At 38.9% G+C, this 26,754-nt stretch overlaps 1 pseudogene across 1 annotated transcript; it reads right to left on the reverse strand.

Moving 5' to 3' along the window:
* Positions 1-12,477: 12,477 nt before the first annotated feature.
* On the reverse strand, positions 12,478-17,495 carry LOC145605391 (eukaryotic peptide chain release factor subunit 1-2 pseudogene; annotated as a pseudogene). The gene is made up of 5 exons (XR_014105068.1): positions 17,342-17,495; positions 13,455-14,940; positions 13,147-13,362; positions 12,903-13,035; positions 12,478-12,802 (listed from the first exon to the last, which is right to left on the reverse strand). The product of XR_014105068.1 is annotated as a eukaryotic peptide chain release factor subunit 1-2 pseudogene (transcript).
* Between the last annotated feature and the right edge of the window lie 9,259 nt (positions 17,496-26,754).

Consider the following 26,754-nt stretch of genomic DNA (forward strand, 5'->3'; position numbering starts at 1 on the left):
CCCTTAATTTAATGATTTGAGCAAGTAGTTTTGCAAAAGCAACATTTCTACTTGACAAGAGACTTACATGTGACCATCGTGTTGAAGCATCAATTAACACCATAAAATATCAAAATGGTCCACATGCAGGATTGATTGGTCCACAAATGTCTCCTTGAATCCTTTCTAAAAATGTTGGAGATTCAGTAGCAATTTTGTTCATAGATGGCTTTATTATTAATTTGACAAGTGAACATGCGGAGCATGTTAATTCATCTGATCAAGGGATTTTGACATTTCTAATTGAGTGTCCTACTAAATTTGATATAATCTTGTGCATCATAACTGTACCAGGATGACCTAAACGATCATGCCATAAAGTTAGCAAATTCTTATTATCTAACTTCTGGTTAGATATTGAATTTATTTCAACTGGTCGTATATATATGATATAACCCTGAAGAATATGCTGGCAATTTCTCATATACATGTTTCTTGCCATGTTTTTCTGCCGTGAGGCATAAATATTCTTTTTGACCCACTATCATTATTTCTAAATGAAAACCATTTTGAGGTACATCTTTAAAGCTTATAAGATTTCTTCGATATTTACTCGAATATAAAGCATCATTAATGAATAATTTTGTTCCATTTGGGAGTATTATGAAAGTTTTTCCAGAACCTTCTATTAGCTTAGCTGACCAGAAATGGTATTAACATTTGCTTGAAACATTTTTAATTTTGAAAAATATTTTCTATCCTTCAAAATAGTGTGTGTTGTTCCACTGTCCAAAAGGCATTGAAATTTGGAATCAACTGATCCGTGCCATTTATGGCACCTTTAGACTATGTTTTCTTTATATTTCTATGCTCGTTTTTAGTCGTTTATGTCGTGTTTTTAGAGAATAATGCTCGATTTGCATGATTTTGTGTTAGTTTAGAGAAATGCATGCTTTTAATGGTTTCTTATCATTTTATTCATTTCTCGGCTATTTCTCTCGCTTCTCCGTTTCTTTGTGTTGTTTTGTAGGTACGTTACGGGCTATATGCATGGAAATTGAAAATAGCAGCCACTAGCATCAATATGCACTTTTCGGAATTGAATTTGAGTTTGAAACAAAGGAAAACGAAGGATTGCAAAGTATCAAATAGGACCTTTGTGCATTGTTTCAGCCATATCTCAAGTTCTACAGATTGGATTGATGTGATTCAAGTTGGGTTGGAAACTAGACTTGAAGAGCTTTCCAATGATAGGTTGCAAGCCTTCATACAATTCATAGATTGAGAGTTACAGTCTTCCGAAGTTAGCCCTAAAATTCTGCCGCAGGCGCGGGGTTGCTGCAGCTTCAAATCTGCCAAATTTGGGCAGTAAGCACCCGCGGTTGTCCCAAGGTTTCCCCGCGGGCGCGGGTTTTGGCCGCTGGCGCGGCCTCGGGCTGCTCTTTTCTCCTCCGCGGGCGCGGCCGAGTTCTCCGCGGGCGCGGGTTTCTAGGTCTTTTACGATTTTAAACTTCTTTTCTCCTTTTGCTTATATAGTTTTTGGTTTCCTTTATTCTTCATTCATGTAATTTCTTAGTTTTAGAATAGTTTTCTCTCTCTTAGGTTGAGAGATTCTCTCTCTAGATTAGGCTAGATTAGGAGTAGTTTTAGAGAGAGAAATTGAGGAATTTCAATGGTGATTGAGAGATTGAAGATGCAAGTGTGACAATTGTGTTGGAGATCTTCTTAATTATCAATGAGCATTTCTAAACTCTATCTCATTCAATTGCTTTGTTTAATTTGATGTTTGTTTGGTTTGATTTTGATATTTGATGTTTGATTAGAGTAATTTAGAGCTGTTCATGGGCGGGACGGCCCGCTAAGCCCGCCCAACCCGGCCCGCAAAAAGGGCGGGCTTGGACAACCTTTTTGAAAAAATTGGATATTTGGGCGGGCTAGGCCCGGCCCGTCAACATAAATGGGCGGGTACGGACAAGAAATATGTATTGCGGGCTAGCTCGCCCGGCCTGTTTATTAATATATAATAATAATAATAATAATAATAATAATAATAATAATAATGATAACATTCTTATTTTAATAATTTTATTTAGTTAGTTAATTATAACATACTTTTTGTATTTTTGAAAATAAATACAAAGAGACTATATAGAACTATAAGCATTTATTAATTACAAATATTCATTTTAATTTTATATTTTATCATTAACACTTATTAAATAAGTTTTATCTTACATATATTTATAACATATGTCATAATTTCAACCTTTTTTTTTTTCATTTCTATTACCATTTGTGAACAAAAAATTATAAGACAACTATACCAAAATAATTTTAGTACTAGTAAATAATAAATAGATTAGTTAGTATTATAAAAAAATAAAACAAAAATTAAGGCCTGTTAGCCCGCGGGTAAGCCCGGCCCGTTTAACAAGCGGGCATGGACAAAGTATCAAGCCCGCATAAAAGGGTTCGGGCTTGCCACATAAAGCCCGTTGGACAAAAAAATAAGCATAGGCCCGGCCCGCTACCCGTCCAAGCCCGGCAATGTTCACCTCTAGAGTAATTGTTCTTGATATTTTGTTGATTCATGTTCTCTATAGTTGATAGTTGATTTGATGATGTTGTCTGAGTAGTTGTTGGCTAGGAATTGGGTGAAACGTGTATGATTGATTAATTGTGATTAATTTTGGAATTGTGTTGATTAATTGTTGAGATTAAAGTGATTAATGAAGGTTTGCATGTGTGTAATTCAATTAAGCCTTGAGAATTATGCTAGATTGCATTGTAATTGCTAATGACACGAACAATTGATTTAGGGATTGCAATTGTCGATTGGTTTTGATTGTGATTCTCTTGATTTTTTATTCATAGTGAACCCTAGCTTAACAATTAGGAGATAGCTCTTTGATTCCAATTGATTGCTCTTTTCATTAGTCCTCACAACCTTTGATTGGCATACTCTTCCAAGTTGTTGCAATTGACATGATTACTTGTTGATCCCCATTCCTAGTGTTTTATTTCCTTGGTTACTTGTTTTGTTAGTTGATAGTATTCTCTCTTACCTTCGTTTTCGACCTAGCTTAGGCGCAATAATTAGAAATACTTAAATATAACCGTTCCTAGTGGTTCGACCCTTGACTTACCTCTATACTTGTATTTAGGTTAGTTGAATGATTATAAATTTGTTTCACCGTAGGGAGGATTAGTTAAACGACCTAGTTTTCCCCACGTCATCAACTTTGAGCAGATCCATATCTTCATGAAATAATAAGTATAAGATTAGTTTTAGATAATTAAACTAGACTTACTTTATTAGTAATGAAAATTAAAAGTACATAACTTGATCATGAAAAACATAAAAGAAATGTACATAAAGAAAAAAAAATACATATCATAGTGTAGACATCTAAAAATGTCTCCCCAAAACCAAACCCGATGATGAACAACCTTTCACCGCCAGTCGGGTTGAGTATTTAATCCAGGGAGTGCTTAAAATTCATGTTCAATCGAATTCAGTTCATAACATAATCCATGGATCAGTTTTGATGTTTAGTCAAAGCATAGTTCATTTTTAATTTTATCCCAAACCTTTTTATTTTATTTATTTCATTTATTATTTTAGCCCAATTAATAATAATAAATCAGAAATGGCCCGTAATTATCAATCGGCACTAAAAATGCTGAACAAAATTAGGGTTAGAAATGTATTTAGACGGAAAAGTGGCTTACAAGATCCCGCATCACGAGAGCTTTCCACCGTGTCACAGGATTGAACCCCGTCTGACGGTGGGATTCCCCGTGACCCGGTGCCCCTGCTGTGACACGGGGCAATCCTGTGTTCTTTCCGCGTAAACCCTTCACGCGTTTCTTCCCCCCTACCCTAAATATTTCCCGTGTCACACAGCTGTCCACTATGTCACGGTAACTTGTCCCGTCTGACGGTGGTACTCCCCGTGACATGGTGCCCTCTACCATGTCGCGGTGCATTTTTTTATGGTTTTTATCTTTTTAGGGTTCCGTGTGTTCCCTCAGCACATTTTTTCTATAAATACCCCCTCATTTCTGATGTACAGGGCATCAATCAACTATCTCATTCTCTCTTCTATGCTCTAGCCTAAACACTAGTCTACCCTATTCCCTCAAAATATCTTCCTTAAGCACTCCCAAGAGTCCGTACTTTACCCCGAGGTTTTGTCCTTCAACCATGGTGTGAAAGGTAGAACTGTTTGAGGGTTTGGCCCCAAATCAATTCCAATTAACTTAATTTAATTTCATTTTAATTATTGTTTTACTAATTTTCCTTGAAGTTACTAACGCGTTTATTGTTTTTATAGTAGCAAGCAAACAAATCAAAGTAAGGAATCATGTTCCTTTTATTTCTATTATTTTTAGCGATTCTATATTGTTGGATTTATTGCTATATTGCTTCCAATATTATTGTTTATTATTATATTTATTATGATCACTATATTGCATGTTTAAATATGTAATTGAATATAACGCTTAATAAGATAATTTGGACTACCGGTTTAGGTTCATTTAATCTTGTTATTTAATCAAGTGGTCACAAATATTTTAGAACAATGTGTGCATTAATATTCAACCAATTTAGCATAATAATAGTTTGGAGCGAATTGAATATTTTGTTTGTTTGCCTTTGAGATCATAGGAATGCTTTTCACTATGAGAATCGAGTAGAGGCCAATACGGGCGAATGTGACTCCATGACTCACTTAGTACCATCATCCCCGATCCTCCTTTCGTGGTTCCGAACCATATGGATTTAGTAATCTCATGGATTATGAATGGGGTGTAACCTTCACGGGTCAATCGTTGTTGCCTTCGTTGTCCCTTAATCGTGGTTGCCTTAAATGATCCGTGAACAGCTTACAAGTTCCTTATTAAAAACTTGTTGGCGGCTCCCTACTTTGCTTTGTCCCTAATCGTTGTCCCTAATCGTATGTCAATTCTCACTTCCTATGAGTGCCAAACATATTCACAACATGCTTTAACGTAGGCGCACTTCAAACGACGCCCACACATAGTAATTGATGAATTATCTAAACATGATTATTCTCTCCAAAGATAAATTCACCACCAGCTTCACCATTGTCTATGAGGAAATCAGACACATCAAGGCTAGTTCCAGGGACATTTTCTTCATTAACATAATTTGCTTTGACATGTTTTTCTTTCCCTTTAATGGAAGCCTGGTAAAGTTCTACCAAGTGTTTGGCCGTACGACAAGTACGTCCCCAATGTCCTGTCATGCCACACCTATAACATGTGTCTTTTCCTTTTGTGGTGGCTTATTTTTGTTTCCTTGTTGATGCCCCCTTTGAGTGTTGTTTCTAGGGGGAAATGGCCTCTACCACGGCCATGACCACGTCCACGTCCAATGCCACGTCCGCAAAATTTCCACGGCCTATGCCACGGTTATTATATTTTCCACGTCCACCTCTATGAGCAACATTTGTCTCGGGTGGATTTGAGCTTTCTACAGCATTTGTTTCATTGAATGCTTGAGATCCAGTTGGTCTTAGGTTGTGATTCTTCAACAGAAGATCATTATTCTTTACAGCAACCAACAATGTAGAGATAAGCTCTGAATATTTTGCAAAATCTCTTTCACGGTAATGCTATTGCAATACAATGTTGTTAGCATGGAATGTAGAGAGTGTTTTCTTTATCATTTGCACTTCAATGGCTGGTTGATCACAATATCTCAATATTGATACAATTTTATATATAGTGATGAATTATAATCACTAACAGATATAAAGTCCTGAAATCTCAGGTTTGTCCACTCAAACTGTGCTGAAGGAAGGAGTACCCCTTTGTGGTGGTCATATCTTCCTTTCAGGCTATCCCATAGTTCTTTGGGATTTTCTACCATTAAATACTCAGTTTTTAAACTTTTATGTAAATGATGCCTTTAGAGAACTATAGCTTTTGCTTTCTCTTGAATTTTAACTTGAGCAGGGGCATCTTTTTCGTTTCCTGGGATGGTAATTTCTTTGATTGTATATTCCAATCCCTAAGCCTTTTAATTCATTTGGGCATCAACTATCCATTCAAGATAATTATGTCCGGACAAGTCTAATACGTCAAATTGTCTTTTCATCAAGTCTCCCATTTTAACTACAATCAAATAGATAATTATTATTAAGCAAGTGATAATTAAAGTAATCAAATCATAATACTAAGCCATTTAAAACATATTTTGCTTCTCCCCCTTGTGTTATTATTATGATTTACATAATAAAGCATGATAATTACGTTAGTTAAACAACAATAACGATAATAACAATAAAGATAGTATAACAATAAATACTACTACTATTACTACCTCACCGACAAACAATAACGACAATAATAATAATAATAACAATAATAATATTAATAACATCATTAATGATAAGACAAAATGAACATTTATCATAACAAAATGCGCTTATAATCTACCTAGAAGACAAAAAAAACTTGAAGTACTACGGAGATTACATGCATTAATTCCCTTTGTCGAAATACCGAGCGCTACTTATGTAAAATAATGAAAATCATCATTGCCATTAATAAAACTACTAGGGTCATAATTAAAACTAAGTATAGCTTTAATTTCCTTAAATCTTCTTCAAAGGTAAAGGGGTGTGGTGGTTGTCGATTGTCAATGGGGAACATGGTGCGTGGCCGGAGTGAATGGAGGAAGAGGAAGAGGAAATAATTTGGGTATAAGTGAGGAGGGGATAAGAATTGTATGGTGAAATAAGGGGGGTGTAATCCGCTTTTATAGGGGGTGAATAATCAATTTCAGTTTTACATAACTGTGAAATATCACACAACATTCTAATAGACTAGTAAAATTGGTATTAATATTTTTAAACGCAAATAAGTATCACACTAGGATACAAGCCGTAGTGGTCCGAGAACCCTAATCTATTCAAGTGCTCAAGGGTTCGAAAACTGAAAGAAACATAAAAAGTGTGTAATCCAAAATTAAATAAATATAAAGGCTGCATCATTTTTTTCATTTTAGTAGTTATGCACAAGTATGTAAGTATGAACATGAAACGTGTGACCATGAAAATCTACTCTATTAACATACATGCAACAAATATTTCCACATGTAAAAGTAATTATATGTTACTTTCTATAACCACGCATGAGAGTAACCAAACTAAATATCATAAATATAGTATGTATTAATATCCTTATTTTATCAATATGGCTAACTATGTAGAGTAATTTTGTGGAGAAATATATTGTGAGTTTCTGGTATAGAGAATCCCGTATGGGCAACTATAGAGTATACTCCTTAAAATATATTTTGTGAAAGAAATTGAAATCTTTTTAAAATTGGATAATCGGTATCAGTATACCTGATTGAAGATGGTGCTGATAACGTGTTATGATATATATATATATATATATATATATATATATATATATATATATATATATATATATATATATATATATATATATATATATATATATATATATATATATATATATATATATAGAGAGAGAGAGAGAGAGAGAGAGAGAGAGAGAGAGCAAAGGAAATATTTTACTATCTGTAATATTATCGCACTACAGATGAGAAAATGGGTGAATTTGCAAATGCATTTCACCGTGTATTTATAGTAGAAATTAAACATGCTACTACTACTAGATATACATAACTCATACACAGGTTACTAGGTTTGGAAATTATTGCCTATACATTTAATGGTGATGACCAAAAGAACAATAATTGTGTGGCATTCACACAAGTTACTTCATAACAAGATTCAATTTTTTTATTTTTCTTTTTTTGTTTTGTTAAAAATTATTACAATGTATGCTTGGCAGAATTCCTTTTGATAAACTGCTATGCCCAAAATTTAATTTCATTGACTTACATTGACCTTGATATATTTAGAGGAGTTTGACCAACGAGTTGACCATAATTGGGATACTTGACTTAAAATATTGGATGGTTAAATGATAAGTCAAGCATAATGTTGAATGAAAGCTGAATATAAATATTGGGCCTAGTGAAGGAGGCCCAAAATCAAGGTGAAACTACCTTTAAACAGTTAGAGATTTATTCAAATAGAATGATTGACGCCAAGGATTATCAACGGACTAGCAGTTACAAGGAAATCATGGAGAGACTTTCAAGGGATGTTTTGACTATAAACAGAAAAAGAACTTCAGAGAATAGACATTAGTGATCAACTAGCATCAAAAACATTTTATTATCTTTTAAGCTTTCTTTATCGCTTTCTTAGTTTTCCCTTGACTTAGTAGCCAAGCGATAGTTTAATTTACTTAGCATATATTGATGATCGCCTGTTTGTTCCAATTATATGGAAATGAATGTAATCTTTCTTCTCCTTTTACAATTGTAACCCTGACTTTATCTTTTACCTGATGGAAAGGGTGCGCATCTTTTGTTATATGATTGTCTTCTAAACTTCTTCAAGGATATCTTCGTCACCTTTTTGTTGTGTTACGTTAGCGAGGTTATCACTTTGAGACCGTGACAATAGAGGAAACCCCTTAATACTCTAGAATAATATGATAAGGTATTTGACTTATTGGTAAAGAACAATGTTGACCTCAACAAGTTTTTTGGCGACCAAAGTGGGAGAACACTAGACTAAATCCATCTTACTTCACGTATTTGAAATTATCATATGGCTCCTAAGCGTTAAGCTCGTGAAAATACTAAACAATAAACTTCAATTTCCACGACCCACCTCACTCTTCTTCCTTTAGTCCCCACCCACTAGGCCACGACCCACCTCCATCTTCGTCCTTCTTCCTCCACTTCCCACGACCCACGACATGCCTCTTCATCCTTCTTCCTCCTCCTCCATTGAAGCTGCTGAAAATTTATTCACATGAACTACCATTTCTACCCAAATATAGTTAAATTTAAACTGGAAGAAAAATTGGAGATATAAAAGGTATGGTGAACCCTAAAGGATAAAGATTTTGTTCTCCTCCATTGAAGTCCTTTGCCATCTCCAAATTTCCATCGAATAATTAATTTCTCTGCTAATGTTATCATTCTCCATTAAAGTTCTACTTGTACTTGAATTTATTAATTTCTTAAACAAAATTACAATATGTACTCTAACGTATCGGCTAAAATGACAAATTTACCCCCTTAAAGTGTGAAATGTTTCTAAGATTGAGAAACTTGTATTTTCTCACATTTTCCTCCCTCCTTACCTCATTTTTACTTTCCTCTATCCATCCTCTCTTTTTCAATTCTATTTTTTTAATATTTATTACCTTTATAAAAACCAAACAAAGGAAAACTAAATTTACAATTGTTGTTTATCTTGAAAATATGATTTTCAATGTTTTACTACCTCTGTTAATGGTCATGTGCAACTTTGAGACTTAACACGGACTCCAATGTATAATTTCTTAATGGTGCTTAACAAAAATTAAAGGTATGTCATTAATTATTAATCAATCCAAATCCTTTAAAAAAAAGGGGGGGAAAAAACACCACCCAATCAACCAGAACCACCGACGAAACCACCACCACCACGACCACCCACTAAAACCCAGATCCACGACCACCCACTAAAACCCAGATTCCACGACCACCGTACCACTCAGATCAACGACCACTACCCACCGACCTCTATAAATAGTTGAACACCAACCCACCTTTACGAAAACCTGGCCATCAGAAATTAAACCCACGAAACCAACCCACCGAAGACCAAACCCACGAAAACCAACCCACCGGAAACCAAACCCATGAAAACTCCTAACGCGATCCTGGAACCACGTCCCACCCCAATTCGAACCGAAAACCAGCTAAGAAACCGCTACACCCACCAAAAACCCATCCAACCCTCTAACAACAACCTACATGGTGTTCTCGTTCGTTGTCCTCTTCTTCGCCGTACCAGATCTGGAATGAGGTTGAAGGAGGAGAGAGAAAGGTAATGGAGAAGATGAAGAAGGTGAAAATTAAGGTATGAATGTAGAGAAATTGGATGATTTTTTGCATAATAAAGATGAGCTAGTTTGGTCGATTTCAATGAGTTACTGGGGGAGATGAAGCAAATTTGATAAAAATAGTTAGATTAATTTTGTTTTAAGAATGTAATTGATGCTATAACTTTTTAAGTAATGGTGTTTTTGTAATTTTGTTAAAAAAAACTTGACTAAAGATGGAAAATTTGAAAATATTGCACATAATGTTCAACGTCTATTTTTTGTAAAAGTTGCAGATAACCATTAACAGAAGTAGTACATTAAATCAATCGGCGCCTCAATGAAAATTTTAAGTACCATTATTTTTAAGGGAAAATGGAAATTAATAATCCCACCTTTGAATGGTCTGACAATAACAACCCCACCTTTTGATTATTACGAGGCAATCCCACCTTTGTATGTCATATTCTTTTAACAAACCTTTTAACTAGAACCTGTTAAACAAGTTAAAATGTTTTTTTTTTAAATATATTTTTAACGCCACGTGTCGCTCAATAATTGGTCAAAATAAAAAAGTTTAAAACAAAAACAAGTAAAAAAAAATTAAAAAGAAAAAATCCCACAACCACCAGCCACCCCCCAATTCACTGTGATACCCTGCCCTTACCTTAGCCCCACCAAAAATTGACTGCCCGCCGCCCTAAAACCCTGAAAACGGCCGGCCGAAAACCCCCAATACCTAAAGCCACCCCACCGACCAAATCCTACCCCAAAATCACCCCTGAACCAAATCCCACCCCCTAACCATCATAACCACCATAGGCCAAAGCCACCACCCTGAAAACCCCACCTAGCGGATGTAAATTAAACCCGTTGAATCCCCACCCAGCTACCGAAAACTCCATCCCAACCTCCCTAACCTTCCCGAAAATCCCACCCTAGCCCCCAAAAACCCCCTTTAAACACCCTAAAAACACATCCTTGTCCCGACCGGCCATTTTCGAAAGTTATAGAGTGCGACCGGCCGATTTTGTTGGTGGCTAGGGAAGGGCTTAAGGTTTCACAGTGGGGGTTGGTGGCTAATTTTTTTTCACAAAAAATAAACTATTAAATTTTGACACGTGACATATAAGTATATAACCTATACAAATCAGCCACTAACAAGTTAGGGTCTATTAAAAGAAGATGACATGCAAAGATGGAATTGTCCCATAATAATCAAAAGGTGAGATTGTTATTATTAAACCACGCAAAGGTTGGATATTTCCATTTTTCCTATTTTTCTTATCTATACTTGTATTAAACTAACTGCACTAGGCTCTAGCTCAGGATCAATTCGTCTAACTTGGCGCAATTTTAGCTATATCTAGAGGTGTCAAAAGCCGACCTAACCGACCTTTTAAAACGCAAGTTAAATTTCAACTCTTTTTTTGTTTTTTAGGACACAATATCTAGAGGACACAATATTTTTGTTTTTTAAGAAAGCGTAACATAACCATCAACACAATAGTCTACTTGTAAACACAATAGGCTGCATTCAGGTTTTATCTGTTTTAAAAGTAGAGATTTAAATCATTTAATGGTCTGTTAGGATTCCATTATTTCATTTCAAATTCCGAAATCGGGCCAATTATCTTGTTTGGATATTTCAAAATTTTGGAATTGTATTTGGCCCAATTCCAAGCCATTACAGATGTTAGTTATGTTTTATGAATTTCAAATTCTAACCCAATATACGTCATTCTAAATTCTCTCTCTTCAAATATACATGACCCTTTTACTCCTTACCTCCTTTATCCTCTTCTGTCCAGCCTCTCTCCACTGCTACAATATCACGATATATCTCCGACGGCAAACAATTGCACCACCGCAAACGCCGAAGTGTCGAAATATTTCGCAACTAAAATATTTTTCGTGAATTGAAGCTCATATCAAGTATCAAATTTATTTCCAAAATTAAAAGTAATAAAGCTATAGTTTCTTCTTGATTAATCTATTTTTGACAATTTATCTGAAATCATTTTCCATTCGTTCACTCGTTAAAAGGGGGTAAAAATTAGGGTTTATAATTTGATGTAAAAACATCAAATCTAATACGATTTTTGAAAAAAAAAATCTGAAATTTATGCAACAATTTTACCAAAATTTGAGTTGTAGCATTTACTTCATAATTTGCTCTTGTATGATCTGACACTAGTGATGAAGATGATGATGGCCAATGCCGATAAAGTCTTCTAATTTGTCTATGTTATTTGTATTTTTTTTTTTGTTGGGTATCCTCCAATTTTATTAGCCACTGTTGATGAATTACATGGAGTATGTTAATATTACTCATAAAAGTTTCAATTTCATCTTTACAAATTCAACTCACCCCAAGCATGACTTGGAATTTGACATTTGAAATAATGATGTTTTCCAACCACATCTTTTGGAATTGAATTCTAAAATTTCAAATTCTGAATTTCAATTCAAGCATTTGAAATGAATTACTAGTATCCAAACACAACCTAATTGCAGTTTGCGCAGCAAATTAAAACATACAAATAAACACAACACAAATGCTCTTTACGATAATGTAGTTCATTAGGTTTTATTCAAACCAACATATTATCCAACAAGCATAGCAACCATGCTCCCAGCCTCGTGTCTGTGGCCATTCTTAACTACTGTCTCCAAAGGCACCAAATATAAGTATAAAATGGTAGTGTAACAACTGACGTAGCAAATACCATAGAATGCTAAAAACGGAAAAACGGCAACGGTTTAGGCTTTTCATCAAACCCTAAAACAGTTTAACCAGAGATGAAGTGTTCCGCCTCTAATCAACAGGATAAATCATAAGTATGTAGCTCAACAGTTGGTTTGCCACCTGATACAAAATTTTTTAGATAAGCTCAGAAACAAACAATATATGAGAAGCCATAATCTTAGAATTATAAAATATCAGATCACACAGGCTGAGTAACAACCTCAAGGAAATTTTACAGAAAACAGAACACATAAAGTTCTGCCTCCTCAGTAAACAAGTGTCGGATGCTGCTGCCTGGCACTACTTGCATCTCCACCTCGAATCACTTGACCGGAAAGCTCAACAAGATCCATCTGTCAAGTAAAAACAGAATAAGTAAACTTGGATCTACCTGAAGCTCTAAAGCAATTACACTTACTGTTGTTTAAAGACAATCTAAGACAAAATTAATTAAAAAAAGAAACCTTATTTGATAATGTTGACATCATGTCATAATCTGACCAAGCAGCAGCTGCCAAACTAACCCCAGCAGCTCGCTCAATGGTGCAAGGGTAGCACATGTGCACTAGTGAGGCAGCAAAGTCTTCGTCAAAAGTAGGACAAGGAAGTTGTCCGAGCTGATAAGCACCACTTGCATCTCCACCTTGCATAGCAAGACCAGTGAGTGCAACAAGATCCGCCTGTCAAGAATAACGAACAAAGTATAAAGCTTAACAGGATCCACCTGGTAAGTTGTAATGCAGGATCTATTGTGTATAGATAATATCAAAACCTCATTTAATATTGTCAACAACTGGTCCTGTTTTGACTGAGCAGCAGCTGCTGAACTGACCCCGACAGCTCGTTCACCAGTGCAGGGGATTTTTCCCACCCCCAGCACAGGTAATGAAGAAAAGGAGGTTAATTGCTAGTCAGAATCCTCATAGACTCCTCCATCATCAGAGAACTCATCAAAGGACCTCATGTCCAACTGGTAGCGTAGGATCCCGCCTATCCCACCAAAACCACGGCAAAATTGTGACCCTTCTTGTGATTTGTTGGTAACAAATTCAAGAGAACAACCAAACTTCTTATACTCATTAGCAAACCACTCCAACAATGGCATTTGCTCCTGAATTTCCAGATCCGCCCCAGTTTCTGAATCGCGAAAGTTGTTCTGATCAGCCTCCTGCTCCTTGTTAAAGTGTTTGACGATTAACTCACCGGTAACAATATTTTTCAGCTCAAACCTCATTATATCCAAATTCTCCCAAACAATCAGTGTCTCCACTGCACCCATCTCCAAAGCTTTCAGCGTGTCATCCACTCCAAAAACATACTTCCCTGTATCCTGACTAATTTCCTCAAAGTACTTCCCAATCAACTTCTTCTCTTGGATAAACTTCACATTGGCGAGAATTTCAGCAGACAGCTCAATTGCTTGATTGAAACCACTTTCTCCTCCATAAGAAACATCCACAACATTCAGTATCTTTGCTTGAAGCCGAGGATCAAACATGTCTGATTGACTGAGTTCAGTCTTGAAATCAGCAGAACCAGCAAGAATAAGCCCAGAAACATTAGGCTGGCTGGTTTGTGGATTGATGTAAAACTGTGTAGCAAGCTCTGCTGTCTTCCTCACATAGTTATGGCGCTTCTCCATTCGAAGACGTGCAAACCGCAGCGCTGACTGACCACCTCGGCCGTGTTTCTTTGGCAAGTCAACGCTAAATTTGTGAAGCACCTCTCTAGTGTTGCCACTAAGAGTCCCAAAAAGGGTTCCATTCCCATCCATCACAATAAACCCAAATTTGTCATCAGATTCAAGCAGTTCATTGAGAGCTTCGGTATGGAACTTGTTGTCACAAAGGTAAAGAGATGCATTGATGGGCTTGAAAGGTTCAAAGTCAATAGTAACTTTCTTTTCTTTGCCATCTTCAGTTATAATTGTACCTGTGTAAAGAACAAGTCCATTGGCAGGCACCCTGTTGTAAAGCTTCAATCTTTGCTGAGCAGATGTGATGGCACCAAGTACAGATTGACGATTAACCCTACTTTTGATATTGGATGCAGTTCCAAATTCATCACCGAGCATTTTAGTAACTCGAGATATTTGATCACGTGGGGGAATGATCAATGATATCATGCTGGTGCCATTTCCTCTCGCAGCTTCCAAAGCTTTGATCAACTTCTTGATCTTCCAGATTGCAATGTTCTTGTCGGTTTCTTGACCATCACCAAATGTCATTGTCATTTTGTCAAAACTCTAACAAAATTATCTGTGAACAATGTGTGAACTTAAGTAAGTGCACTACAGGAAGAAAAAGGCTACTGCCAAGGCAGCAGGGATAATGTACCCCTCTTCTCTTGTTGAGGTTAAGCAAAAATAAGAGAAACAAAGTAATGCCATTTAATTAAGTGTACAACAGTCCCTGACCTCTAGAATTACTATTCCAATGCGTTTTCAAAGATTATTAAACAGCTAATTATTTAAGCATCAATTGGAGTTCTAACACAACATAAATCAGGAAAGGTTAGACTTTTCAACTAAACAAGCCCAAAATACTTAACAAGGAGGCATCTCCATTTTGGAGTGGTTTGGTTTGGTCATTTACAATCATTTCCTTTTCTTGTTCGGAAGAAAAGGAAAGAAATTGGCTAGGAATTGTATATTTCCTTAAAATAATGTTTTTTTCCATAAAAATATTTGTGTTCATCAAATGTTTTCAGCCAAACCAAATTAAACCTCAGATCAACTCAAGACGTAGAAACATAGTAACAATATAGACAGATCCCAAAACAAATACAAAAAGCACAGTAGTTCAAAATGTTTTAAAGAGCACAATTTTATTGAATCTACAAGCACGCAAACAGCAAAAGCAGAAAAATGTAAATCCATCTGCAATCAACTATCATAATCACCCTTTAAATATACACCAAATCATATACATGCAAGGATTACACCAGTCACATTATTCAAATTCACCGTTTTCTCTCTATACTATTTGTCAAGAGTGAAATCAGTACAAAGCCTTATATATAAAGCTGTTGTCTTTCTTGAGTTTCTTCAGAACTTAAACTAATTTATTTATTCCCAAAATGGAGTTAAATGATCATTCAGGGACTAATAATTTGTTGTTGTAGATGTAGTATAGGAGTTCAATGATGATAAGAAAGCATTCCTTGGTCCATCCTTATCAAGAACTTATTCCCATGTAAAATTTTACAGGGGGGAAAATATCCTTTTATAGATTTTAATCATCAAAAATGATTTCGGTGAATGTTAGTTGCTAATTTTCTTCTTTTCATAAAGGCAATAACTCAAGTTTTGATACAGGTTGTAAGACAAGTTGTCATCTACTCATAGATTTTAATCATCAAAAATGATTTCGGTGTTGCTGATTTAACTTCGAAATATGAAGAATGCAAAGACACATAATGCAAGTTTAAGACAATAGCCACTCTAACAAAGCATATGCTTTCCCACTCATCACTAGTTAACAAAAAATCATAAGGGCACCCTAACAGCCAACATAATAAGGCCAATTTCAGTTCTGTAAATATAATTTCAGTTCAATAAAAATAAGGAACTTTAAAAAGAAATATACTATAGAAAATCAATAAAAATAATTCCAATTCAGTAAAAATATTTTCAATTCACCAAAAAAAAAAAAAAAAAAAAAAAAAAAAAAAAATTGAAATGAACGGGGTCAAATTACAATCGAGCATACCTGCAAAGCTATTACTAAATCAAACAACCAACAATGCAATGGTGACTAACAATACAATAGATCCTTTCTTGATTGTTCGATTAGGGGGAGTCAGTTGGTTGGTTTTCAAAAAAAAAAAACATTAGATTTTTTTTTTTTTTTTTTTTTTGAGGGGAAAAAAAACATTAGACTGAGTTAATAATATTAATACTAAAATTATATGTGGCCTAATTTTCTTAGAATGGTTATTGATTTCTTCGACCACAGCCCAATTCTTTACTTGATTGTTCGATTTGGGAGTCAGATGGTTTTGAGGTAAAGATAAGGTTGTATTGAATATTCTCAATTTAAAATCATGAGCCTATAAATATTTAGATCTATTGTATCACAAATTCATCTTGTAAATAACTAGATATAATCATCATAAATTAATTCCAAACAGAAACTCCACGTATACTTTAAGATGAATTTTTCAATATAAGAATCACCAACAAAAATATCATCACAAACCAAATAGAAGAATTTAATAACAAAACACAAAAACAACTTTATCAATCAGAAACCCACCCAATTTCATAAAATCCAAAAAAGGACAGAAACAAATATACTCACATCATATAAACATTTTTTTAAAAAAAAAACAACTAATTGATTACTTAATTAGTTACAATACAAAGTTAATTTTTAAACATTTTATTGACGAAATAATAATAATAATAACACATGAATCATAAACATCCGTAACAATTACGCAAAAAGAACCAAAACATCAACTAATTAACAAAAAGATCATATATCAAATATAAATGATGACAATTACGATAAAAAAAAAAAAAAAAAAAAAAAAAAAAAAAAAAAAAAATTCAAAAACTTAACTCATTCATCAAATATGATCATAGACAATCACGATAAAAATAAAAAATCAAAACATCAATTAATTAAAAAACAAACAAGAGAAAGAGAGAAATACCTGAAAGATAAGTTGCGTGTAAGATCGATCAAACGATCGATCAAGAAAGCCCTAAGCAATGAAAAAGGTTTGTAGTTTGCCCTGTTTTTGTTCTCTCTAAAAATGCGGTGGTAGGGAAATATAATTTGTTTGGGGAAGGGTGAGTTTGAATTTATAAGGAATAAAGAGGTCGAGAAATTTCTGGGTAGCGAGACGTAAGAGGTGTTTACTGTGGCAAGGACATGTATGTATAATGTATTGTTACACGTGGATTAATATCATGGGTCGACTCTACACATTTCGTGTGGTCCGGGCGATGCCCCAGGTTGCTAGTTTGTACAAAAAAAATAAAAAAAAAAAAAGAAAGAAAAAAAAAAGAATTTTGGCGGGAAATTTTTTAATATAAACGCAACACGTGTACTTTAGGGATAGGCTGGGGATTACTTTAATATATTAGTATGATAGATTTGGAATAAATACTTTTCATCTTTTGGACAATTTCGCTTGATTGATGATAAAGGTGATCAAAGGTACAAATTTTAACCTACACATCTACTTGCACCCCGCCTCTTTTTATGGAGGAAGTACTAATGTAGGTTTGATATGTATTTAAATACATATCAAAGTTTAAAATAAGCAAAAATATTGTAAAGCACATGAGGGTGAGAGAAAGGAGGAGAGAGATGGTCAAATGGGACCACTTTTAAATATACCACTGAATGCTTATATAATATTATTGACTACGTAGTGATACTATTTAAACACGTAGTTAGTACCACCGAATGAATATACAGTATCATTGAATGAATATATAATACCACTGAATGTTTAATGATATTATTTGATTATCCAATAATACTATTAATCACCCAGTGGTACACTCTAAATCCAGAACATATATCCCTCGTTATGTACTAAACTCATATGTACCTTTGAAAGCTTAGATATATCATTGACTATGTAGTGATATTATTTCTACATGTAGTGAGTACCACTAAATGAATATATAGTACCACTACATACATACATAGCACCACTGAATATTCAATGATACTATTTGATCATCCAGTGATACAATTGATAACCCAATGGTATTACTCTAAATGCAGAAATGCATTTACGTGAAATGACCCCAATACCCCTCATTATGTATTTACTCATACATCACAAACCTCCCTTTGGAAGGCCTCATTTTTATCATAATGACGCCATCTTATAATTTTTGAATTCTAGTTCACATGTAAATGTTTAATTTTGTATCATCAAATGTTCAATTTTGTAACATTAAATGTTCAATCTTGTTAAATTCTCAATTTTGTATCATTAAATGTTTAATTTTATAACATTCTGTTTCGGGGTTTTTTGTGATTCCCTCGGATACTGGTCGCGCTTTGCTGACAAAGACTCGGACACCTGCAAAATAACGAATATTCCGGTGATCGGAATATTCGCCTCCGACGCTCAAGTTAGTGAACGGAAACGGAAAAGGCTAGCGAGAGAAAGTAGAGAGAAGTTGGAGCGTTTTAGTGCTCTTGTATTAATGTCACCTCAAAATCCACCCCTCCCATCATAAATGATTGGGGTATATATAGGGGTGGGAGCATGTGCCCCCTAGGGTTTATGCCCTAAAATCTCGTGACATGACTGGCTGCGCAATCAGAGGTCGCCACGTGTCGTGGGGGGCGCCGTTTTACGGCTTTCAAGGTTTTCTCGGGATTTGGGCCTGAGGTCATCAGGGCCCTTTTCTCTTTCTGATTGCAGCATTGGGGCATTTAGAGATGGCTGACAGGTGTCACCATGACACGTGGACACGTGTCTCACTCTCATAGGGCCACGTGTCGCCTGTTTATTGGGCCACGTGTCACTATGAGATTGGGCCACGTACCTGGGGTATTTTTACCCTAAACATTTGCCCCTCAGAGGGGGTGGCTCGTACACTTACTGGCCGCCTCCTCTGATCTTGCACTCTGGACGTCCTGGTACTCTGGGTTGGGTTTGCTTCCCATCTGCCCTGGACGTCCATATACTTTTGATTCAAGGCTCTTTTTGCTACGTGGACGTCCATATATTTTGCCTTGGACGTTCTCGTAGTCTGGAATGAGCTTGGCTTTTTGCTTATCTGGACGTCCATACTTTGTACTGGACGCTCTCGTACTCTGAGAGAGGCTTAACCTCTGAATTCATGTGGTCGTCCACTTATTTCAAGCTGGACGTCCTCATACTCTGGGAGGAGTTGATCCCCTAACTGCCCAGAACGGCCACATCAATGAGACTGGACGTTCTGATACTCTGGGAGGAGTTGATCTCCTAACTGCCCAGAACGGCCACATCAATGAGACTGGACGTTCTGATACTCTGGGAGGAGTTGATCTCCTAACTGCCCAGAACGGCCACAGCAATGAGACTGAACGTTCTGATACTCTAGGAGGAGCTTATCTCCTAACTACCCAGAACGGCCACATATCTTCTTTGGGGTAATCTGGGCTTCCATGATTTCAGACGTACTTCCTCGCTTTCTAATCATGCTTCGTACGTCTGAATTCCTGTTTTAGACTAAACGTCTGAGAACTGGGCGGACGTTTTTCCTCTTAGATTTTCTCAAGTTTTGGAGACTAAGTGTTGAAGGTGTAAAATTCTTGAATTTTCCACTTAACTCATTTCAATTCACTTTAACGTGCCGTTAATTGTTCGTCTGGTCTTTTTCACAAGTTAACAGAACCCTAACGTCGTCCTGGCCCTTTCTTCGAGTAATTTCTCAAGAAATTACCGTTTGAATGTTTAGGCGGGAAAAATGATTTTACCATTTTACCCCCATGAATTCATTCTATAAATATGGGGAGTGAATTCTCATTTTCACACTTTACCCAATTGTGAATTCTAGAGAGAAGGCAGAGCATTCTAGTGAGAGAAAGTTACTTTTTCCTTAATCTTCAAGAGCGCCGCCGTGAGTTTGAGTTTTCCGGTCAACCTTCAAGAGCTTCACCACCACCTTCAAAGTTTTCAGAACGTACAGAGGTAGGCCGTCTACATTTCCTTTTTTTTTTTTTTGTTTTATTTTTCTTTTACCTCAATTCTGGATCCATACTCGGCTTCGTCTGACTCTTCTCATGAGGCCGGCCGTTCGCCTGGGACTGAGGAATCTAGAGTGGACGGAGAAGAGTTGTCTCCTCCTTGGAGTGAGTCTATGTCTGATGCAAACATACTCACCCCCACTTATTCTTCTCTGTCCCAACAGGCAATGGCAAGAACCATGCGTACGCGTGAGTGTTATGCGGCCAGGAACCCAGACGGCAGTCTAGTTCATCCCAGGGTCCCCTATGACCCTAGTAACCCAAGTACTATGGTGGAGACTAACTCCACCACTCAAACTACGACCGCCTCCACTGGCTCCCATCATTTGGCCGTGGAAGTCACTTCTTCTTTCGAGGAACGCCTTCAAGCTGAAGGCGCCTCGTCCGCCCCTGCTCCGGAACTTAGGTTCCCTCATTTTGCCAGCTCGGTCATGGATGGGGCCGAGCTGGTAGCTTGCAAAGACAACCCTCCCGATCCTGGGGCGGACGCTTCTGGTTCGTCCGTCCCTACTTCTTCTCAACCTCGGCCTCAACTGGGTGGGGCGGACAGACCTTTAACAGGAATCTCAATCCGCGAACCGTCCGCCCTGCCTATTCGCAACGCCCCTCCTTCGGGAAATGAGGTGGACGCTGCCAAGGATAAAGACAAGCGTCCAATGTTCGAGGAGGACGTTCCTTCTTCAATGGGCGTTCCAAGCTCAAGGGGCCGAAGCTCGGCCGAGGCAGCAGATTTGGACAGAGTGCTGTCTTCGGAGTTTGGGAGTGCCCCTTCTCACCAAGTGGAAGAAGAAGAAGTTGAGAAAGAGGCCGTGGGTGAGACGGCCGAAGGCGAGGCGGCGGCCGAAGAAACTGTCGCCAACATAGATAACTTCAGGGACCCGTACGCCTGTACAGTTGGGGAAACAGCCCTGAAGTTTTTAAGGAAGGATTTTGAGAAGTACAAGGAGTCCCTCCATTTGGGGGAGGGATTCGAAATTCAAGTCCCCAGGAAGGCCATTGCTGTGGCTACCTGGGATGAGGAGAAGCCGCGCAAACGAGCGTTTTGCGTCTACAGGGCCGCCTTGGATGTGGGGCTCTGCTTCCCTCTTCACCCATTCGTCCGGACTGTCCTGGACGAGTACGACATCGGCCTCTTCCAACTGACGCCAAACAGTTGGTTGAACATTTTTGGGTACTTAGTGACGTGCATCGCTAAGAAATTTACGCCAGACTTTGCGGTCTTTTGTGAGATGCACTCACTCACTCGGCTGGAAAAGGATGTGGATGGTTGGCTCATCTTGAGTGCAACCAGGGATTACATGGTCGTGGTCGACCGTGTCAGTAAGTGGAGGGACTGGAAGCACCGCTTCTACCGTGTCAAAACTCAGGACGCGGAGTTCAACCTCCGCATGAACAGGTGTCGTCCAGAGCCTATTCAACTCGGACGCGGAGACCACAAGCCTGAAAAGCCGCCCATCCACCCAAGCCACGAACACCAGCTCGAGTACTTCAAAGTTAATCGAGTCAAGCGGGGCAGCAAAACTGAACGGGCCCCTAGCCATTGGGTTCCTCTTGCCAATTGGCTTAGGGACCCTATCTTCATGTCTGCGTACGGCCTGTACCAGAACATGCCCCAAGGTGGACACTTAGATATATAAACTTTTTTGTACGCCCATAGAGTTTTTTAGAAAAATATTCTAACACTTTTGCTTTTTGTTTTTGCAGCGGAGGCGTACGCTATGCTTGACTCGGCCCAAAAAGCAGAGGTTGAGATGTCCGAGGTGGACTTGGCCAGATACAAGGCTCGTTTCAAGATGTACGAGCAACTCAAAGAGGTAAACACTTAGTTTATTTTTTGAATTTCTCATTCCTTACTGTGTCCGTTCTGCTATATTAGGAGGAACCTACTTCCTGAGTTTGCACGGATGCTTTATGTCCGTTCAGGCATGCTGGAAGGGAGCTCCTTCCCCAATTTACACGGACGCAAGCATATACTTTGCCTTGTAAAATTTTTCAAACTTTGGTTGTATTTTTGCAGTCCTCCTCTACTCCGAAGGCTAGGAGGAAGCAACCGGCCACGGCCACTCCTGATGCGAACGCATCCAAAAAGAGGAAGACGGTTGCTTCCAAGACGTCTTCACAAACCGCGGCCAAGGCAAAGTCGCAGACTGCTACAACGCAGTCTCAAGGAGAACAACCCCGGCTGACACAAAGCGGGGCCTCCAAGCCCATGGAACCTGTTGCTGATCAGGTCCATGAAGAGTCCGTCCCTTCGGACGGTGGGGATAAGTTAACCCTAGAAAAAATGACCGGTCGCTGGATCGGGACGATGCTGGCCAACCAGCCGTCCAGCGATGCTGATGAGGGTCGTCCGGATGAGGGGGAGGCTCCTTTGCCGCCTCCTCCCACCAATCTTTCTCCTCCAAGCTTCTCCACTGGTTAGCCTTCTTCTTTCTTACTTTTTTACATCTTTATTTACTTGTGAATTTTAGCTAACTCTTCTTACACGGTCGTCCGCAGATATCGTAGAGGAGTTGCAAATGAGGCTGCCCGACCAGTCACTGACTGGCGCGGACAGGAAGGCCATGCGCGAGGCCATGGTTCGCGCGGTTCCCCAAGCGCAGCGTGATAAGCTGCGGGGAATCAATGAGGGCTTCCTCGGCCCTATGCTCAACTGTACTGCTGAGGTACGTCTCCTTTTCTCTATACCTTTTCTTTCCAACACTTAGCAAATTCTTCTATATTTGACTAAGTTTCCTTCTTCTGTCCGCAGCTCTTCCTCCGCCTGAACGCCTTCCTTGAATGGAAGGATAAAGAGAACGAGCGGCTGAAGCAGGCTTGGATCGAAATCAGGAAGGCCGAGGATGCTGTGACGGGGACGGCCGCCGTCCAAAGGGTACATTTTGAGACCCAAATAACCGCGCTGTCTGACAAAGCGGCGCGGCAAACAGAGGACCTGGTCAAACTGGGCAAGGCACTCGAACAAGAGTCCTTGGCCAGGGAGGCCTTGAGGGTTGAAAGGGACGAGGCCGTCCTGGAGAAGGAGAAGTGGAGGTTGGGCTTCGAGGCGTCCGAAGCCTTGAAAAGTGAGCTGAAGTTGGCGCAAGCCAACCTTAAGTCTGCTCTAGATGAAGCGGACGCGCTGAAGGTCGAGGTGGAGACCTTAAAGAAGTCCATTGCGGACTATGAGGAGCAACTTAAAAGTCCTCGACCGATCAGCGTTGAAGAAGTCATCCGCATTGAGCAAAATGCTGAAGACAGGCTTAAGGCATACTTCTTTGATGCCTTCAACTTGATGGTGGACGAAGGTGAAGCCGCCTATTACGAGGAACGCTTCAAGAAGCGGCTTCAGTACGTCTGCCTTAAAGAAGAGGCAAGGAAGGCCGACATGCCTCCTCCAGAACTAGTAGTTACTTCCCCCGAGTCCGGAGAGGCAGGGATGAGGAGGAGGAGGCGGACAACAAGGCTGCCCCGGCCAAGGACGCCAAGACAGCGGAGGAGCCTGCCAAAGATAACACGGCTAAGTAGAGCTCAGGTCCTCCAGCAGCCGTCTGCTCAGCTTTCCTTCTTTTTTCAGCTTACTGTGTACTTAGCTTATTTTGTACTTCTCTTTTTTTGTTCTTATTTTGAGGCCGCCTGTTCGAGCGGTTTTGTAAAAATTTTGGCCGCCTTTGTGCGGTCTTATTAATGAAAATTTTGTCCGCCTTTTGAGCGGTTTTTACTTCTGTTTCATACTTAGCAGTTTTTTGCAAATTTTCTGCTTTTTGCAAGTTTTTCGTACGTTCCTAGGGGTATGCCCCTTTATTCGGTGTTCGCCTAGTCCATTTTCTAAGTGGTTTGATTAACTTGGTAGTTTTTATGCCTTAAAAGGGTATGAAGACTAGCAAGTTAATCAAATCATAGTAATGATTGCCCTTGGACTAGGTGAAGCACCGAATCAATTTAATTGGCCGTTCGGCTATCATTGTACGAGTAGTCCGTTGAATCTATCGCTCGGACGCACCCTAGAAATCCCAAGTATTATCTCAACTTAGAGATTCCTTGCTCGGCCGGGCTAAATGCCTAGGTATGCCCTTGCCCCATTTGTAAAGGACACTTGTTTTCTACACAAGTTCGGAATACCTTGCCTCAATCGTCCGCCTAGAATTGGGCGGACGCATTAATCTCTGAATTAAATCAGTTTTTTTTTTTTGGGTGTGGCCGAATTGCTATATTGAGAGCAACCTTGCTTCCTTTTCACTTCGGCCATCTAGTAAGAATGGTAAGCCGTGTTGCCATATTGGAAGCAACTTAGTAAATCATTTCATTCGGCCTTTAATCATAAATAATAATAGGCAAATAAATACAAGTAAAGCAACAAATAGTTCAACAATGCCTGACTTTTCATTAATTTTGTCAAAGGTACATTGTTGTGGTCGTATGGCTTTAATTACAAGGCTCGGTCAGTAGACCTAGCTGTATAAACAACTTTTTGGCTAAGTATTTAAAGAAATAAAAACTCAAACATGATATTTCCTCAAATTGTCAGTGTTCCACGTCCGTGGTATCTGACGGCCATCAATTGCCTCAAGGCGATATGTGCCGTCTCGGACTTCTTCCCTGATTCGGTACGGCCCCTCCCAGTTTGGAGTCAACTTGCCGTCCTCATTGGCACGGCCAACAGCTTCCATTTTTCTCAACACTAGATCCCCCATTTTGAGCGGCCGCTTAGACACTCGGCGGTTATATGCCCTTGTCATCCTTAAGCGATAATTTCATGCCTAAGCGCCGCATTGCCCCTAGCTTCTGGAAGGAAATCTAGGGCGGTCTTCATGGCCTCCCAATTGGCCGATTCATCATAAAGCATTACCCGCAAAGTGGGCTCGTACATTTCAATTGGGAGTACAGCCTCAGCTCCATAGACCAAAAAGAATGGAGTCTCCCCTGTAGAACTCTTTGCTGTTGTCCGTATGGACCATAGCACATTGACCAACTCGTCTGCCCATAGGCCGCCTGCTTTTTCAAGCTTGCGCTTGATCCCATTTGAAATCAACTTGTTATAGGCCTCAACTTGACCATTGGCTTGTGGTCGGCCGACTGAGGCAAAGCAATGGGTAATGCCTTGGTCTCCCAACCATTCTTTGAGTTGACGCGTCTCAAACTGGGGTCCATTGTCGAACACCATTGACTGAGGTACCCCATACCGAGTGATTATGCTTTTCCAAATGAAGGCTGACACATCCGTCCATTTAATGCCCCGGACGACCTCAGCTTCAACCCATTTAGTGAAGTAGTCTACTGCCACTAGTACATATCGTCTCTGGCCGGATGCAGGAGTATACGGCCCCAAAATGTCCATGCCCCATTTGGCAAAGGGAAGCGGACTACTGATGGCTGATAGACTATTTGCTGGACGATGAATAAGGGTTGAAAATCTCTGGTACTTGTCACATTTTTTCACCATTTTCATGGCGTCCAACTTCAGGCTCGGCCAGTAATATCCCAAATGTGTCGCCTTTTCAGCTAAGGCTCGTCCTCCAATATGCGAACCACAATTCCCCTGATGAAGGTCATCCAACACATCATGCCCTCTTTCAGGAGTTATACATTTAAGGTAAGGCTTCACAAAGGCTCTGTTGAATAGCTCCCCATCCTTCATCTCAAACCAGGCCGCCTTCCTCTTCAATAGCCAACTCTCTTTCGGATCGTCCGGAAGTATTCCATCCCTTAAGTAGGAAATAATTCCGTCCATCCAGGTTGAACTTCTATCTATCATCTGAACGGGCTCGGCATCAATGCTCCTTTTTTCCTTTACTTCCCAAAACACTGATCTTGGAGTATCACATGACGCCGAGGAAGCCAATTTGGAGAGGGCGTCCGCTTGATGATTCTCTGAACGGGGAACTTGCTTGAGAGAAAAAAGCTCTAGGCCTTCGACCTCATTTTTAACTAGCTGCATGTACTTCATCATGGCCGGCTCCCTGGCCTCAAAGCCACCATTGACTTGGTGGACTATTAGCCGGGAGTCCGAGCATACTTCAATTTTGGTTGCCCCGGCCGCTTTACACATCCTTAGGCCGGCCAACAATGCTTCGTACTCAGCTTCATTGTTTGACGCTTGGAACTGAAACCTCAACGCGTACTCATACTTGTCTCCCTCAGGAGATTCACATATAATACCAGCGCCACACCCGGTCGATGTTGCACTACCATCCACAAACACTTTCCAGACTTGGTCCCCGGCCGGCTGAAGATCAAGCCGCGTCATTTCAGCCAAAAAATCCGCAAAGGCTTGCCCCTTGATTGCCTTCCTTGGTTCAAACACAAGATCAAAACCTCTGAGCTCTAAGGCCCACTTGAGCATGCGGCCACTTGCCTCTAAAGTTGAGAACGGCTTCTTCAAGG

The sequence above is a fragment of the Chenopodium album genome, chromosome 22 (assembly GCF_948465745.1).
Source record: "Chenopodium album chromosome 22, dcCheAlbu1.1, whole genome shotgun sequence".
NCBI lineage: Eukaryota > Viridiplantae > Streptophyta > Magnoliopsida > Caryophyllales > Amaranthaceae > Chenopodium > Chenopodium album.